General features: G+C 39.5%; 1 long non-coding RNA gene across 1 annotated transcript; it reads left to right on the top strand.

The window, feature by feature from the left end:
- Positions 1-623: 623 nt before the first annotated feature.
- On the top strand, positions 624-5732 carry LOC132537622 (uncharacterized). The gene is made up of 3 exons (XR_009549079.1): positions 624-735; positions 932-1029; positions 5621-5732. It is a non-coding gene; the product is annotated as an uncharacterized LOC132537622 (long non-coding RNA).
- Positions 5733-17703: the final 11971 nt, after the last annotated feature.

The following is a 17703-nucleotide window of genomic DNA, read 5'->3' as shown; positions in this document are numbered from 1 at the left end:
CTTAAGGCTGGTGACTTAGTATAGAGGTTGAAAATACCCAAAGTGCAGAGCACAGCTCTGTGAGCAGTGCAGCAGTACTGCAGGAGTCTCCCCTTCTGTTTCTCTCTTCCTCTCAGTCCTTCTTTGTCAGCTTCCAGCAAAAAAAAGAAAGAATTAAAAAGGAAGAAAAGGAAAATGACCGCCAGGAGCAGTTCTGGAGTACTAGTGCAGGCCAAAAGCCCCAGCAAGAATTCAAATAAAATCAGATAAAATATCCCAAGTCGTATTTTGTGCCCAAAGGAATTAAGGCTGAGAAGGTCCTGTATAAACACTTGACTCAATTTATTCTAGATTCTTTCCATATATGGAATCCAGAGAACACAGGGACTGTGTTTGGGGCTCTTTTCGTGTTCAGATTGAGAATCAGCCATCATCTTTTAGAGGGAAGCATTTGGCATTTTCTTAGAGGACAACACCCTCATGACTTTGTTTGCTCTCCTTATAGTCTAATTACTGAACCTCAGCTTTTCATTGAAGGAAAATTGGCTAACATTTCTGAGAAGCCAATTTGCCAAATTAAAGAAATGTTCATAAGAGAACAGTGCCAGTGAGCCAGTTAAGTTTCAAGAAAGTCTTTATTTTAACTGAAATCTCACAGCAGGGGTGAAACAATGTGGGTCTGAGGCTCTAAGAGGCAGAATACAGACTTCTCAGATGGAAAAGTTATTCTTAGAAGCACTCAGATGGATCAAATAGGTAATTAGCACCTTTCAGGTCTTTGTAACTGACAATTGACAGATGTTCTGAATCATCCCAGGTGGTAAGAAATGGATAAGAAGCCGTGGAAGCATGGTCTAGACTCTGAGCTTCAGAACAATTACATTTGGAAGCTGGATTCTAAGACAAGCTCTTGCGAATCTCTTTCTACAGACTCTCTTTTCTCTTCTTTAAGGGTGTGGCCCCATGCTCAGGACCCTGAGACACCACTGGTGAACTTTTTTTGGCAGATAAGCCTGGATTCCAGCAAAGATTGCACTGATGTCATCCAAGGTTTCATTGCTCCTTCTGTCTTGCTAACTTTAATAACTTAAATATTTTCTCTAGGAATATTAATGTGATAGGAAGCAGAAGTAGCTATCTGTGGTGAGAACAGTAATGAAGTTACCTAAAAAGGAAAAACAATTCTAGCCAAATGGATTTAAATGCATTCCTATTGAAAAATGATTTAATTAATTTTCTCTATAGTTTCAAGGACACGGTTAAAGGTCAAGGAGTCCAAGGTGTGAGCAGACTCTTTGGAGATGTGAATTTCTAATAGAGTTGTTCCAAATGAACTGCCTCAGATAAAGAGAACTGAACATTCCTGGGGATAAGAGCCTTCTGATAACCAACAGGTTGGTGAAATAGAATGGTTCAAAGATAGAGATGTCCTTCTCTATATACCAAAACTTCTTCCACACAAGACAACAGACCTTTTCAACAAGGCCATTCTAACCCATGTGTGGACACATGTATCTACTGCATGATATTATTTGAAATATCTTCTTTATTTCTTTTTCTTTCTCTCTTTCTGTTTATATCTCTCTTTCTCTCTCTCTGTATCTCTCTCTCTCTTTTGCCTCCAGGGTTGTCACTGGGGCTCGGGGCCTGTACCACGAATCCTTTCTCTCTTTCTCTCTCTCTTCTCTCGTCTCTCTCTTCTCTCCTCTCTCTCTATCTCTGTCTCTCTCTCTGTCTCTCTTTCTCTCTCTCTCACTTGCCTCCAGGGTTGTCACTGGGGCTCGGGGCCTGTACCACGAATCCACTGCTCCTGGAGGCCATTTTTTTTTTCATTTCTGTTGCCCTTGTTGTTATTGTTAGATAGAACAAAGAGAAATCAGGAAAGGAGGGGAAGGCAGAGAGGAGAAGAGAAAGATAAACACCTGCAGACCTGCTTCACCGCCTGTGAAGCAACCCCCCTGCAGCTGGGGAGCCAGGGATCAAACCGGAATTGTTGTGCCAGTACTTGCACTTTATGCCACCTGCACTTAACCTGCTCTGCTCACTACCCCCCAAACCCCTTATTGATTATTCTGAATAAAAGAATTATACAAAATATGCAAATATGTTAGGGAAGGAGAAGCGGAGAAAGAAATACTGAGAAACACACACACACACACACACACACACACACACACACACACACCGAGATCAAATAGTGGGAGAGAGAGAGAGAGACTAGAGCATGCACACCTCTGATTTATGGTGTGCTGAACATTGAAACCTGGGAGTCTAAAGCAAGAAAGACTTTTTGATTAACTATCTCCTCAGTTCCTAAATAACATTTTATTTGCTATAATCAGTGAGTATGTGTGTGTGTGTGTGTGTGTGTGTGTGTGTGTGTGTGTGTGTGTGTGGTGTTATTATTATTGGTATGGCAACATAGTCAGATGTAAGATGTAGTTATGTGATAATGCTTCACAAAGAACACTCATGGCCATCAAGAAAGAGACATTTAGATGCCCTATTGTATTTATCTTTGTCTTGAGTAAAAAGAAATAGGTTTCTAACACAGCTACCTACATCTTTTATTTTGCAAATGATTCTTTATCCCTCTGGGAGTATGGACCCAGGATCATTACGAGGTGCAGAAGATGGAAGGATTTTTAATACCTTCTCCACAAGATTAAGCTGGGTGTTGGCAAGTCATTCTATATTCCCAGCCAGTTTCTATTTTTCCCTAGTGGGGCAGGGCTCTGGAGTGGTAAGATTTCAGGGTACATCAGTGAGGTTGTCTGCCCTAGAAAATCAGTTTGGTGTCATGGTAGCATCTGCAACTTGGTGGTTGAAAAGCATTAATAGATAAAGCAGAACAAGCTATTTAATAATGAGGAACCTAAAGGTAAGAATATAGCAGATGAAATTTGGAGTCTCCATATCGGAGAAAGCTAGTAGGTCTATTTTAGGTCTATTTCACAGGGTCCACGACGAATTTTTGCCTGAGTCTGACAGCTAACATTCAGGTTGATAAAGGTATTGTCTGGGGAAGTGACATCAAAGTTGGAAATAGGACTAGAGCTGGATCTGGGCAGAGAGTAGCTCCCAAATATGGGGAAGTATATAAACATGGTTAACAGTAATTTTTATATAATATGCAATATACATATTCTTGGACCAAGAAAGCTCTCTTTCTTGAAATACATTTTATATAAATAAACACATTTATTAATCTGCATAGATATCTACTTATCTATATAGATAACAGTGCAATATCACCTTGAATATCGATCTTTACTTATATTTCTAAACAACTTTGGCATTTTAAATATTTTATTACTTATTATGGATAGAGACAGAAGTTGAGAGGGGAGAGAAGACAGTGGAGAGAGAGGAAAGTGCCTGCAGCACTGTTTCATCTCTCCAGAAACTTCCCCCTGTAGGTTCTGGAACCTTGACTAGGTTCTTGAACCCAGGCCCTTGTGCACTGTAATGTGTGTGCTCTACCTGGTGTGCCACTGTCTGGCCCCTACACATGTTCAATCTCCAGATCTTCACTTTCAAGAAGAAACTTAAGTGGTGAAGCAATGCTGCAAGCATTTCTTTCTTCTCTCCTTATCTCCCCCGCCTCTCATTTTTTTTCCTGTCTTAATAAATAAAAAGGGAACAGGGGAAAAAAAGAAGGTGGTAGTCACCAGAAACAATATTCCTGGTGGCAAAAAAGGAAGAAAGAAGGAAAGAAGGAAGGAAGGAAGGAAGGAAGGAAGGAAGGAAGGAAGGGAGAAAGGAAGGAAGGAAGGGAGAAAGGAAGGAAGGAAGGAAGGAAGGAAGGAAGGAAGGAAGGAAGGAAGGAAGGAAGGAAGGAAGGAAAGAAGGAAGGAAGGAAGGAAGGAAGGAAGGAAGGAAGGAAGGAAGGGAGGAAGGGAGGAAGGGAGGAAGGCTGACTCAGAACAACAAACTAGTTCTCCTGGACAATGTGCCGCTTTGCTATGTCTAAGACCCAGGTTCATAACCAGTACCCCCTGGGTACAAAGGAAGCTTTTGTGCTATAGTCTGTTTCTCTGCCTCTTTTCTTGTTCTGTCTCTAAATAAATAGTGTTAAATAGTCTCATCAGTGAATAATAAAATCTACACATTATGGCGCTATTGCCAGAAAGAAAAAACATCCGAAAGTAATTATGGGCCGGGTGGTGTGCTGATGATGGGGCACTTGGTTAAGTTCACACATTACAGGATGTAAAGACCCAAATTCAAGTCTCTGGTCCCCAACATCAGGAGGGAAGCTTCACAAATGGTGAAGCAGGGCTGCAGGTGTCTCTCTGTCTCTTTTACTCTTTGCCTCCCTGCCCCCGTCAATTTATCTCTCATAGCTAATCAACAATAAATAAATAAATACATATTTTTAAAAGAAAAATTATGAACACCCACTGGTTTGCAAGGAAGATTGTCTTTAGAAAAACTAGATGACTGAAAAATATGTATAACATGTTTTAGTTTTTGTAACAGATGATTCAAATAAGTATTCAAATAAGTAATTTAGTTTCATTTTTGTCTGGTTCTGTATCTCTCTCTCTCTCTCTCTCTCTCTGTGTGTGTGTGTGTGTGTGTGTGTGTGTGTGTGTGTGTGTGTGACACATGTATGGAAAATGTGTCATTGTTATTTTTTCTAATAAGCAGTATACAAGCTCAAAAGAAGGTAGACACAAGTCCATTTTAAATAAATGGTGTATATGTATATACATGTATATAAATGGTCCATATGTGTGTACTAAGTGCAATTATAAATGTGCACAGGAAATTGTATAGTGTATGCTGGGAGACGAGAAACATTCTATGCTTAAGTTATTAACCATATTTTGTACTAAATGAGAAAAATATTTTGGGAAGAGGCAGCAAATAATAGAGCTGGATTCAGTTCAATAGCATATTTGCTGGCTTAGCTGCATCTTTTCTCATCCCCACTCTGATTTACAGCTTGCAATGAGAAAATATAACATAATGTAAAAAACAATTGAGGGCATTAAGGGAAGGAGGGTTTGGATGCCTCTTCTCCAGCTATTTTTCTTTTAGGTACGCAGCAACAAGAGCATTCTGTTGGTGATCTGACGCCGTGCTGGTCTCAGGCAGATTGTGTATCCAAGCAGAATATCATCCAGATTCTTATTGAGTTGCTTCTCTTGATGAATTTACCTCATATATCTCTAGGACACAGTGAAGTGATTTCTTTCACTTGGACAAACATTAAGGCATTGTTGACTATTGTCAAACTCAATAAGTCAATGGTAATTTCAGGGGATGGAAAAAAGTCTTTATTTAAATTGAATACCAGTATAGGACCTACAGAAAAAGGTCTGCTGGCAAAGAGCATAATTGCTTCAACCTTTCTATCTTCACTTTTGTTTAATTTAACACTCCATTGAACTATCCAGTGGTAACACACCATTTGTAGGTATCTCTAGCTCCTTTTTGGTCATTTACAGACTCTCACTAAATATCACACATTAAGGAGTTCGATATAGGTCAGAATATATTCTTTCTGAAGCCATATATATGAATTTTGCTATTTCACGTATCGCTAAGTCTATCAAATAATAATTGCTTCCCCAGAGCTAATGGAGACGGGGATGTTTTGAAAGAGACTTCACCTATACGTTGTGTCTTTTAGATTAAAACTTTCTGACAGAAATGAAGTAGTCTCCCAAGGCAATGAGAATATATTCCTTTACCTCTGAATTCCACCCACTTTCCAATTATTGAAATAGACCTTCAGCATTTCCTTAGAAAAGGCCTCGTCTGAGTTTCAAGGTAACCCCTACACACAGAAGTTCACAAAGCTACTGTAAAAATTATTTCCAGGTGAAACATGCCATGTACTCTTATAGCCATATATATTTTTTCTTTAATTTTTATATTAACTTTATTTATTCCCTTTTGTTGCCCTTGTTTTATTGTTGTAGTTATTATTGATGTTATTGTTGTTGGATAAGACAGAGAGAAATGGAGAGAGGAGGGAAGACAGAGAGGGGGAGAGAAAGACAGACACCTGCGGACCTGCTTCACCGCTTGTGAAACGACTCCCCTGCAGGTGGGGAGCCGGGGGCTTAAACAGGGATCCTTACGCCTGTCCTTGTGCTTTGCACCACCTGTGCTTAACCCGCTGCGCTACATCCCGACTCCCTCATGTGTATATATTAAAAGTACAGACTCTCAGAGTTGTATTTTTAAATTTTTTCTAAATTGTGCTCAGTTTTTTAAAATTGCTTTTATTATTATCTGTATTTATTTACTGGGTAGAGACAGCCAGAAACTGAGAGGGAAAGACATGCTAGAGAGGGTAATAGACCAAGAGACACCTGTGGTCCTGTGTCACCACTTATAAAGCTGTCCCTTTGCAGGTGGGGACAGGGGCTTAAACCTGGGTCCTTGTGCATTGTAACAAGAACACTCATCCACGTGCACCAACACCTGGCTCCCAGATTCTCAGATTTGGATACAGAATTTTCAATAAAAGGAAAATGAATCTTTAATCTACTTTGTTGTTAGGCCACTGATGTAGAAGAAAACAGGTCAAGTATTGGTTCATTTAAAACCCAAAATGTTTAATACGTATCCTTCTTTCCCTACTCTCTTCATCCCTCACATTCTTCCTTTCTGACATATCAAGCACACCTCTAGTGAACACATAGATGACTGGAAAGGTGCCCTTTCCTAGTCCTGGCTCCAATTCATGCTACTTTACTGGTTGTGGTGACACTGAAGCCATGAGTAAGTCCTTCCAAATGAGGATATTTTCTGAACTATTTGTGGGAAGCAGAGGGATATGTAAAAGATAAGTGAAAAAAAGTTGTTAGCAGACTATAGAGTGGGGTCAGGTGGTGGCACATTCAGTCAAAAGAGCATGTTACCATGTGCAAGGGCCTGGGTTCAAACCCAGATCCCTACCTGCAGGACGAAGCTTCACAAGCAGTGTAGTAGGACTATAGTTCTCTCTCTCTCTCTCTCTCTCTCTCTCTCTCTCTTTCTCTCTCTCTCTCTCTCCCCCCTCTCCTCTCCCCCTCTCCCTCTTCCTCTCCTTCTCCATCTTCCTCTCTCTCTTAATTCTCTCCCTCTCAAAATCCCTGACCTTTACTGTCCTATAAGATTTAAAAAATGTCCACCAGGAGTGATGGATTCATCCTGAAGGCTATAACACTAGTGACATAAAAAAAAAAAAGAAGAGAGAGAGAGACAGAAATAAAGACAGAGAGAGAGAGAGAGAGAGAGAGAGAGAGAGAGAGATGATAGAAGCTATGTAAAACAAGAAATATTTGAAGATAATATATGCTGGCTCAGAAGATGGAGGGAGGGAAACCATTGAGGACCGCTAGAGGCAAGGGAAGCACTGCTAGAAGACAAAGTCCAGGGGAGGGTCTTTTTTCCTAGAGGGCATGGCGGGAAAACAAGGAATAAATTCTGTGGAAACCTATATTGTGGCCCAGAGACAATAATTTTGCAGTTGTTTAATTTTTGTTGATTTTTCAGTATCCATACTATGCTTATATTTTTGCTGTGATTGGATGTTAGCCGGAAGAGCAATTGTCTGAAAGATCAGGGTCAGAATCCTAAAAATGCCACCATAGACAATACCTCCTTTTCTTCTGAAGTGAGCGCACATTCCTGGTATATTCTTTCATTTTTGTTCTGACACTACCTATTTAAAATAAATCCTTGTACTTGAGATCCTATTCATTACCAGTTTAAAGATATCCAACTAAGAAACCACAGATTGGGAAAATCACATTGATAGGTTACTTGTATTCTTGAATTGCATTATGAGCCAGAAATAAAACAGACTGTTCAAATCAAAGTAGATTGACTCTTGTTTTCCCCCTTTTGTTACTGTTGTTTTTTTATCATTATTGTGGTTATTATTGTTGTTGTTATTATTGTTGGATAGGACAGAGAGAAATGGAGAGAGGAGGGGAAGACAGAGAAGGCGAGAGAAAGACAGACACCTGCAGACCTGCTTTACCACTTGTGAAGTGACTCCCCTGCAGGTGGGGAGCCAGGAGCTAGAACTGGGATCCTTGTGCTTCATGCCATGTGCACTTCTATACACTATTACTAAAAGTCTTCTGCTGACTCCTTTGGATTTTATGGTTGAGCTATATAACCATAAATATCAATGAAAGATATTGTTGAGCCATAAAATCCAAAGGAGTCAGAAGAAGACTTTCAGATCTAGGAGTAGACGTGAAGAATATTAGTAAAATATTTGTTTCTGTAGGAAGGGCCCTGTGGTTGCTCACCAACCAACCACACCCTACTCCAGGAAGTTATAAATCAGCAGTAAAGAAACCCGCACTTAGTAAAGAAAGTCAAATGTCTGTAACTTGTTGGGAGACTTAAAATGGTACCATCACCAGAGGTAATTAGGGTCCTTAATAAAATGAACTGGTTCTTGAGTTCCATATGCACAAATAAGGGACAATTTCTCTGAGAAAATTCTAATATTCCTCAAAGCATAGTCCTTTTATGATATTGTGAAATGCTCGATTATTAATTTTCCCATTAGCTTGGCTTTTTAGAGCAGGCATTTAAAAATCAATCAACTAATAATTAATCTTGAGCTTGGTACAGTGTTAAATATTCATGTATTCATAAATTACAAAGAGGTCTGTACCAAAAGTTAGTTGTTTTTTTTTTAACATTATCTTTCCTGTGCTCATTTATATTTATCCTTTGGATGATTTTTTTATTGCAATGTTCATACTCAGGCCTCATCTGGTTGCAGAAACTCCAATGACCTTGTGCCAACCTTGCTCACCCTGAGATAAAGGTGGCGCTTAGACATTCATTCCCTGTTCTGTTCATATACTTGGTTAACTTACCCTAATGATCTTGAGGGGCAAAATAAATTTACTTCAGTGCTTAATAAAACGTTGCTCTTTGATTGTTTTTATATGCAAACGTATTCTAAAGACCTCAGGAAGAATGCATTCACTGTGAACTTTTAACCACATGCCACACATTTTAAGATCAAGATGCAAAAACAAATCCTCAGCATAAAGCTTAGTGATAAAAACCTGTTATTCTCGATTCTTTTCCTCACCTGTTTCTTACTGATGACATTTTTAAGGTGATTGGTCTATTGTAATTTTAAGTAGATTATCTCAATATTAAAATAACTACATTTTCATATCAGTATATTTGAGTCTTATCTTAGAAAATGTTTGACTTTTTTTTGAGTGACAGAGTTATCTCTGGGACTTGGTGACTGCATAAAAACTCCACTGCTCCTAGAAGTCACTGTTTTTTTTTTTTTTTCTTTGATCCACAGTGTGAAAGAAAGAGCTATATAGAGGTACAGGGAGAGAGGGAAGGAGACAGAGAGAAGGAGGAGGAACACACTATTCATGAAGCTCCCCCCTGGCATCTGGGCACCAGAAACGTAAACCCCAGTCTTTGCAGACAGTAACTTGTGAGTTTTACCAGGTACACCATCATCTAGCTTCTAGGCTTATCTTAAGAAATGCAAGTTGGCGGGGCCAAGCAGTGTTGCACTTGGTTAAGTGCTCATATTACAATGCTCAATGACCTGAGCTCAAGCCCCTGGTCTCTTCCTGCAGAGAGAAAGTTCAGGAGTGGTGGAACAGGGCTGCAGGTGTCTCTCCATCTCTTTCTCTCTCTATCATCCCTTTCTTAATTATTCTCTGTTTCTATCTGATAAGTAAAAATTTATATATAAGAAATGAATGCTATCTCTAAAAAGGGGAATGGATATGACCTATTTCCTTCAAAATGTTAACATACTTGCACTCTTCAAGGAAAAAAAAATATTAACGATATCTTAATAAGTGTGTTCCATTCATTCTTACAAATTGGTCCTGTCAGTGACATATAAGGCTCATGTCTGTCTTTGTTTAGTAAATAATGTAAATTCTCATGTTGGGGGAGAAACAGCTTATTTGCATGGAGCGATTCTTGTCGTATAATTTAAATAGCTTTAAGCTTTCTCCACATTGCAAGGACCTTTGATGTTAGGGTCTCCCTCCCTCACTCCAGGGCAGTGAAGTCCTGGTAACTACACACATGAGCAACTAATATTATATTCCACTGACACGAGTCTGTTAGACTGAGGTTCCAAAGGAGATGAGGAACAAGAACTTAAGACAAAAGAAGGAGCATATACCTAATTTAACTTCAGATGCTTAGGGGGATAAGGAATGCACACACATTAACTGAATGTCAAATAGACAGTTTTATGTAAGTTGGGAGAGGATGGTTGAGTATTGTAAGATTTTAGAGGAAGATCAACTATTTCTAGGCAACAAATATAAGGAAAAGCTTTACGCCGAAGCTAGTCAACTACAAACACCTGAGCTGAACCTTGGAAACATACACCAACTGTAACAATTTGAAACATGAAGAGCAAAAGCCCTTGAGGGTTAAGTGTTTTAAGAAGAGACGCAAAGGAAGTCTTACTAGAACTCATGGGATCTAGAGAGCAAGTCTAGGATAAGAAGGTTAAAAAGCATTGAGAGGAGGCACTAGGGAAACAGAGTGGTTTGCTGGAATGGACTTTGACCTTGATTTTTCTCTCCTCACCTCACAGACCTTGCTTGCACTTGGTATTATCCAGCTGGAAATGATTATTTGACAGAAAAGAGAAGGGCAGGCAGTGAAGGAAGAGAGGCTGAGAAATATCGTTTGGACTTCTTCAGATTTTTCTCCCTAGAGCAAACTTCTTAATAAAACACAGAGAAGCAGGAATGTCTTTTTAATACTCTTGTAGGTAGAAAGAGTCTGAAAAAGAAAAGCAAATTCTGGAATGGTGATTACTTGCAAACCAATGTCAATGGAATTGCTTGGAGTGTCGAGTGTTTCTTTTTGAACCATGCCCAATGAAAGAAAAAGTCAGAATGCAATTTCAAGAGGAGAATAGGTTTTGTGAACTCTGTCATCACTTCATTTTGCTTCTATGCAAAGAAAATTGTATCTTATGTTCCAAGTCACAGTACATTTGTCCTCAGATAGGCTTACACTGTAGCCACCACCACCAATTTCCTGTCAAAATGTTTACATTATCTGTGGGTCTATTTCAGAAACTGACAACAATTGTTAAGCCTGGGAAAGAAGTTCCAGTAAGTTTGTCATCTTCTTTGGTTCCATTATCGATTTTTAAAGTTGTCTTAAAGTGCATGACATGGAAATACTATGCCAGTATCACAATTTAGGGAATCTGTTTTTAAGAAAGTATCACGTTTATTTGATCTTCAAATGTTTGGAGAAACTGACTTTGAAGAAGGTTGAATTAAGCTATAACCTTTGTGTTGAGAAAGTTCCTGGATTAAATAAGCCAGTTTTTTTTTTTTTTCTTCTTTCTCCCATTTTATACTTTTGTGGCAGCTTCTGCCATGTTTATTATGTTGCTATTCCCTGGGGAGTGATTTATCTCTGGCTAACTTGTGATGAATCTGTTTCCCATAATTCAAATGAGAGCATTTGACCTTAGGCGGTGGCAGATGGGCGCATAAGTATGAAACAGAAAGGAACCCAGTTTGACTTGCTTACTTTTTCATCTTTTTTCTCCTTCTTGCCACACATCATCATCACCATCATCATCATCATCATCATCTCAATAGTTCTCAAGAACTTTATATTGTATAAGTGAAATTTCTTGTTTTTAAAGCCCTGTGTTTACAGGCTAAAGCATCCTGTTGCTGTTCACAGGCTAATTGTCAGAACCATTGGCCCATATCCTTCTGCATACCAGGAGGGACTGCTTCATCTCTATAACTATAGGGAGAGTCAGAAAATACTGATAGCACCTTTTGTGTGTATGTGATTGTATGCATTTTTTTATTGAGTAAATATTCTACCCTTGAGTTCTACTCCTGGTCTACCTTATCTTTACCTGATCTTATTGTGTATGTATGTATGTATGTATGTGTGTGTATGTATGTATGTATGTATGTATGTATGTATGTATTCCCTTTTGTTGCCCTTGTTGTTTTATTGTTATAGTCCTTTACCTGATCTTAAACTATGTGGGAGAAAAACAAAAACAAACAAACACATTCAAAATAGATATTTGCCCCCCCCCCCAAAGTTGATTTAATGTAAGGAGCCTTGAGGGCAGAACAGAGAGTACTTCTGAAAGATAAAAGCTTCTTATGGAAGTTCAGAGGCGGAGCTACAGAGCAGCAGTGGTGTTTCTCTCATCTCTTCTCCCTGGTCAACTAGAAATACAAAGGAGACCACATGGGACCTCAATAAGGCAGGACTACAGTGACTTCAGGAACCCATCAAACCACCAGTGAGTGCAAACACATGTGGATCATGGACAGAGAGGAGCCTAAGGAGAGATTGAGTGGCTGGTAACAGTCCTTAAGTTTACCAGTTGAGGCATCACCTCCAGTCTGTATTACCAGCAGAAAGACAGCTGAAGGGAGGAGAGGACTCCCCTAAGACTCAGGAAATGCAGTTCTAAGTCTCCATTGCTACTGCCCTCAGAGGCTGGAGCAGCAGGGGGGAGACCCTGTGGTGATATCTGGGAACAGAGAACTCACCAGGAAACTCAGGAGAAGAGCTACACTTCCATGGCTTAGCAGCAGGGCTGTATAGTGGGAGGCTTTCCATAATATTCTCCTGATGAGAAAGAACATGGTGAATAATTGCCTCAAACCTATAGACTATGAACAGGACTTGTTTAGAAAACTCATAGGGCCCAGCAGTGCTGCCGGGCTTGGCAGAGGAGCTGAACTGAGCCTTGAGCTTTGGATCTTTGGGGCATAAGAGTCTCTTTGCATAGCCACTGTGCTACCTCTCCCCTACCCTGTTTTATCTCTTGGTCAGGAGTGAATGATTAAGCTAAGAAGCCCACTTACAGTTAAAAGGCCTCAGGCTCCCATAGCCTACTGGGAAGAAAAAGAACCAAGGAGATTTTTAACAGGCTCTGTGCTCCAACTCAGGAATTGAAATAATATTGAAATAACTGTTAATTTCCACAACTGTGAACTCTTCAAGTATCTTACCTAGACACAAGTCAGTCCAGGCAAAAATTATCAGTTATTTGAAAAGTAATGGAGAAAGACTGGAAAACTCTAAGATCAGAAGGCTAGAAATGGACTTAACCTATGATCCTGCAATTCCTCTCCTGGGTATATATCCCAAGGAGCTCAACACACTCATCCAAAAAGATCTGTTTACATATATGTTCTTAGCAGCACAATTTATAATAGCCAAAACCTGGAAGCAACCCAGGTGTCTAACAACAGATGAGTGGCTGAGCAAGTTGTGGTCTATATACACAATGGAATACCACTCAGCTATTAAAAATAGTGACTTCACAGTTTTCAGCCCATCTTGGATGGAGCTTGAGGAAACCATGTTAAGTGAAATAGGTCATCACCAGAGGATGAATATGGGATGATCTCACTCTCTCGGGCAGAAGTTGAAAAAACAAAAACAGAAGAGAAAACACAAGTAGAACCTGAACTGGAGTTGGTGTATTGCACCAAAGTAAAAGACTCTGGAGTGGGTGGGTGGGGGGAGTAAGGGTCCAAAGACGATGACAGAGAACCTAGTGGGGTTTGTATTTTTATGTGGAAAACTGAGAAATGTTATGTACAAACTATTGTATTTACTGTCAACTGTAAAACATTACTCCCCCAATAAGGAAATAAAAAAAAAAAGAAGGGAGGAGGAGAGAGATACATTTAAACAAACAAACAAACAAAAAAACTTCTAAGTCTAATCAACAGAGAAGGAAGCATTTAAAATCTGAAGGGTTGTCATTCCACACGTGAAGTCTCTGGACACAGTCTGAGGTGAAGCATGTTGAGGTGGCAATCGTTGTGTTGGTTAGGTTGTGATTGGCGGATGCAATATTATTTGGTATGGATTGGGAGAGGCATACGTACTTTTGTCTTTTTGTTTTACTGTGTCCACTTTTTTAACCTTCACTTCTGTCATAACGTTTATTTTGTTGTTGTTGTTTTTGATAGAGACAGAGAGTGAAAGAGGCTTTAGCACAGAAACAGCTTTCTGTGCTGTGGACCCCGTTGGCACTGGATCACACAGGTGGAAGAGCAGCTCACTCCCTAAAGTGCAGAGCATGTGATGAGTTCCTCAGAATGTCTGTCTTCCCCAAGGTATGGAGAATGTACAGGCCACTAATGAATCTCTATTGACTCTGCCTCTCCCCAGTCTACTTGCTAATTTGATTAGATAAGCAGCCTCTGAACAGACTCAAAGGGCACAGCTTATGTCTTCTGCACCCAATATAAACACGATGGTATTTTTATCAGAAGAATCTGAGTTCAGGTCCCTGTTTTCTGTCTGTGAGGGCTAGCTTCATAAGTGGTGGAGCAATGCTGCAGGTATCTCTCTCTCTCTCTCTCTCTCTCTCTCTCTCCCTTTTTTCCTTCCCTTTCTCCCTATCTGTCCTTAACTCTTTCTTTTAGATTAAGACATTTGATTTTTTATAAATATTTTATTATATATTACACACACACATACACAAATATACATATACATGTACATATACATATATGTATATATATGAAGAGAGGGGAGAAAGTGACAGAGAGAGAGAACAAGGAAAATATCAGTGCCCTCCTGAGATCTGGCTGATTGATGGTGGTTCTGGGGATTGAACTTGGGACCTTAGAGCCTCAGGCAGGAAAGTCTTTTTGTTGTTGTTCTTTTTAAAATTTAATTGCATTTATTGGACAGAAACAGAGAGAAACTGAGTTGGAAGGAGGAAACAGGTAGAGAGAAAGAGAGAAACTCACAGCACTGCTTTACAAGTTGTGACACTTCCTCTATGCTTGAGGGGATGTGGGACTTGAACCCTGGGCTTTCTGCACATGGTAGCATGTGTGCTCAACCAACTGCACCACCACCTGGTCCTTATGGAAGTATTTTGCATAACCATTATACTACCTCACCAGTTCACTCTTTCTCATTCTCTCAAATAAATAAATAACCGCAAGGAGTTGTGAAGTCATCATGCAGACACCAAACCCCCCAAATAACCCTGATGACAACATATATATGAATAATAAGTGTTTACTTCAGGAGTTGGGCAGTAGCACAGCAGGTTAAGCACAGGTGGCCCAAAGCGCAAGGACAAGTGTAAGGATCCCGGTTCAAGCCCCCAGCTCCCCACCTGCAGGGGAGTCATTTCACAGGCGGTGAAGCAGGTCTGCACGTGTCTGTCTTTCTCTCCCCCTCTCTTGTCTTCCCCTCCTCTCTCCATATCTCTACGTCCTATCCAACAACAACGACATTAATAACTACAACAATGAAACAGCAAGGACAACAAAAGAGAATAAATAAATATTAAAAAGTGTTTTGTATCAGTGTATTTTTTAAAAAAATATTTATTTATTGGATAGAGAAAAGCAGAAATTGAGAGGAAAGTGGAGGGTAGACATAAGGAAACCTACAGCTCTGCATCAGCTTTAGCAAATTTTTCCCAAGCTTTCCCCCTATAGGTAGGGGCTGGGGTCTTGAACCTGTGTCCTTGTTCATTATAACACTCAAACAGGTGTGCCACCACCTGGCCCCAGAAGTTGTGTACATAAGCAATCATTATGTGAGAAGAGATAAACTCACACCACAGACAATAGACACATGTTTTGAAGCCCTACATTAAGAAGAGACTCAAGACCAATCTGTGCATACAGGAATTGCAGACATCAGCTCCAGTTTAAAACTCCCAATTCCTGTGTCCAGGCTAAGTGACAAGCAGAAAGATCACATCAAATCAATGGGGTTTACAGTTAACAATATTTATACCATTTCCCCATATTTATGAATTGCTCTCTTCCCTCATCCAGCTTTCTGGGCCTTTTTCCAGCCATAATATAATCTCCCCAGATAATAATTTGGATCCACCTGCATGTAAGATTTCAGGTTCAGAGGGAAAAAATAAATTAAACAAAAATATTTGTAACAAGTCTGAGCTGTCGAGATGATATCTAACCAGAGATAAGGAACAAAACAAAACAAAAAAACAATCATCAGGTATGGAGACTGGAGGGAATTTCTGCTTGTATTAGGAGTCATTGTGATACTGATATTTGAAGAAAAATACCAAGAAGCTAGACTACATTAGCAAGGACTTAAATATAAGTAAATGGACCAATAATTCTCTGGCTATTACAAATAATATTGGGGATTTGTCTAACTCCGTGGCGTGTTGTGAGAATGTGTAAGCTGAGGTAGTCACATCAACACTTCATTTTGGGATTTCTTTACTTGAACAAAACAGGAGAAGAGAGGGTGCATTTTATTGGCATTTGCCTTATGTGCTGTGCCATGTGATCTATTCATTATCAAAGTCTGTGCAATGGGGAGGAGGATGCTGGCGTGAGCACAAGGCACCTGAGCTTGGGTGATGAGCTGGGTTATGATAGCCTTCCTTCCCTTCCCGGTGCCCATTCATATTTCATTAGCAAAGGACGGCTGGCTTTCCCAACTGGACTCTAAATGTTTTTTTTTTTTTCTTGAAGTACCCAAATCATTTTTTTATTCAGTAGTTCTTTCTCCATCTAAAGGGGATGTCTCTGCAGGTGTGAATGTGCTTTCATTTCTGTGGTAATTCTTTTCACAGGATAAATTGCAGTGAGCTGTGCTGAAATCCCTTGAAATTGAAAAGTCAGCATTCGCAAGTGCTTTGGTGCAAAGGTCCTGAACATAATAAGTCCAAAAACATTCAGCTGAGAGGATTTCCGATATCATTTGTAATAGACTGCTTCCTTTTATGGTTGCAGGTAGGCTCAATTGCATATTTCTTACTACTTTTCCTCAGGTGGTCAATCTGAGTTATCTGAAGTTACACAACTTTTAAGTATTACTTGTATGATTTGATATTTTGAAAATAAATTTATTCAAAAGGCAACCATTCTTTACAAGTATAGCAAGGGAAATTGAAGAGAGATTTTTGAATTTCTCCTACTTTTGTCTGAAGAAAGAGAGACAGAGTATGTCTCCAATCTGCACTCAATGGTCTCTCTCTTCCCATGGTCACAAAAAAACATCCACAGACTTTTCTTTTTTTTTTTTTTCACTTAAAAGTGTAAATGTATCCATAAAACACTTAAATAAAATCTCAAAATAATTTCAGCATTTCAGAAACATGAACTAAAAGCATCTGTTCATTTAGACAATACATTATCAAATTTATTTGACCTCTCAGTTATCGAGAACCTAAGAGGTGAGTTTATCTGTGTATTTCACAATCAAAACAAAAGAAAATAATTTGTGCTGGGGGATGTATGTTAAGAATGAGACAGAGGAGGGAGGCAGGATGTACCTAAAAAAGTTTCATGAGCAAGAAAGCAGGTCCGCAGCTCTCTCTCTCTCTTTCTCTCTCCCTATTTCCCATACCCTTTTATTTCTCTCTTTTGTATAATATAAAAAAAGGGAAAAGAAAGAAATTAAATCATGGGGCTGGGCAGTAGGATACGTGTTTAAGTGCGAATAGGAGTACGTAAAAGGACCAGTGCAAGGCTCCAGGTTCAGGTCCCCAACTCCCTGCCTGCAGAAGGGAAGCTTCCGAGGGGATGAAGCAGCTCTGCCCGTATCTATCTGTCTCTCCATTTCTATCTCCCCTTCCTCTCTCAATTTCTCTATCCTGTACAATTCAAAAAAAAAAAAAAAAAGGATGAAAATAATGTCACTGGGAGCAGTGCTTTCACTGTACAGGCGCCGAACCCCATGGATAATATCATCATTATCATCATCATTATAGTTATG

The sequence above is a fragment of the Erinaceus europaeus genome, chromosome 3, assembly GCF_950295315.1.
Source record: "Erinaceus europaeus chromosome 3, mEriEur2.1, whole genome shotgun sequence".
NCBI classification, from domain to species: Eukaryota; Metazoa; Chordata; class Mammalia; order Eulipotyphla; family Erinaceidae; genus Erinaceus; species Erinaceus europaeus.
Note: the sequence above shows the minus strand (reverse complement) of the source record. Positions and strands in the feature narration are given on the sequence as shown.